The following is a 1,513-nucleotide window of genomic DNA, read 5'->3' on the forward strand; positions in this document are numbered from 1 at the left end:
TGACCACAAAGCCCTGAAATTATATGTAAACTACAAAGGGACACAGAAGAAAAATTTTAACACCTGGAAGTTAAATAGCCTCATACTGAATAATCAGTGGGTCCGAGATGAAATCAAAGAGGAAATCAAAACCTTCCTGAAAACAAATGACAATGGAGACACAATTTATCAGAACCTATGGGACACAGCAAAAGCAGTACTGAGAGGAAAATTTATAGCTTTGCAAGCACACATCAGGAAAGAAGAAGGGGCATACCTGAATAGCTTAATGACGCAGCTCATAGAATTAGAAAGTGCTCAACAAAAGGATCCAAAAATAGGGAGGCAGAAGGAAATAACGAAGCTGAGAGCAGAAATCAATGAAGTGGAAACCAGAAAAACCATCCAAAAGATCAACGAAAGCAGAAGTTGGTTCTTTGAAAAAATAAACAAGATTGATAGACCACTGGCAAAACTAACAAAGAAAGAAAGAGAGAGAAACTTGATAACTCGTATTAGGAATGAAAAAGGAGAGATCACTACTGATATGGTAGAGATTCAAAGGGTAATCAGAAACTACTTTGAGAAACTCTATGCCACTAAAAATGAAAACCTGGAAGAAATGGATAAATTTTTGGAATCTTATAATCTTCCATGATTGAATGAAGAGGATGTAGCATATCTAAACACACCCATTACTATTGAGGAAATTAAGAAAGTAATCAAATGTCTGCCCAAAAACAAAAGCCCAGGCCCAGATGGATTTACTAATTAATTCTTTCAAACCTTTCAAGAGGAACTACTACCAATCCTGGCAAGACTCTTTCATGAAATTGAAAAAACAGGAAAACTTCCAAATAGCTTTTATGAAGCCAACATTACCTTGATACCTAAACCAGACAGAGATGCTACGAAAAAAGAAAATTACAGACCAATATCGCTGATGAATGCAGATGCAAAGATCTTCAACAAAATCCTGGCAAATAGGATTCAATGCCTCATTAAGAAGATCATCCACTACGATCAAGTAGGTTTCATTCCAGGAATGCAAGGCTGGTTTAACATCCGTAAATCTATCAACATAATACACAACATCAACAGCAAGAAAAATAAAAATCACATGATCATATCAATCGACGCAGAGAAAGCATTTGACAAGGTCCAACATCCATTCTTGATCAAAACTCTCAGCAAGATGGGAATGGAGGGAACCTTTCTCAATATAGTTAAGGCCATCTACCACAAGCCAGAGGCAAATATTGTCCTCAATGGAGAAAAACTGAAAGCCTTTCCTCTAAATTCTGGCACAAGACAAGGCTGTCCTCTCTCACCACTCCTATTCAACATAGCACTGGAAGTACTCGCTATAGCGATTAGGCAAGAAAAGGATATCAAGGGAATCCAGATAGGAAAGGAAGAAGTCAAGCTCTCACTGTTTGCAGATGACATGATACTCTACTTAGAAAACCCCAAAGACTCTATCAAAAAGCTTCTAGAAACAATAGACTCATATAGCAAGGTGGCAGGCTACATG

This window comes from Suncus etruscus, chromosome 19 (assembly GCF_024139225.1).
Source record: "Suncus etruscus isolate mSunEtr1 chromosome 19, mSunEtr1.pri.cur, whole genome shotgun sequence".
Lineage (NCBI taxonomy): Eukaryota > Metazoa > Chordata > Mammalia > Eulipotyphla > Soricidae > Suncus > Suncus etruscus.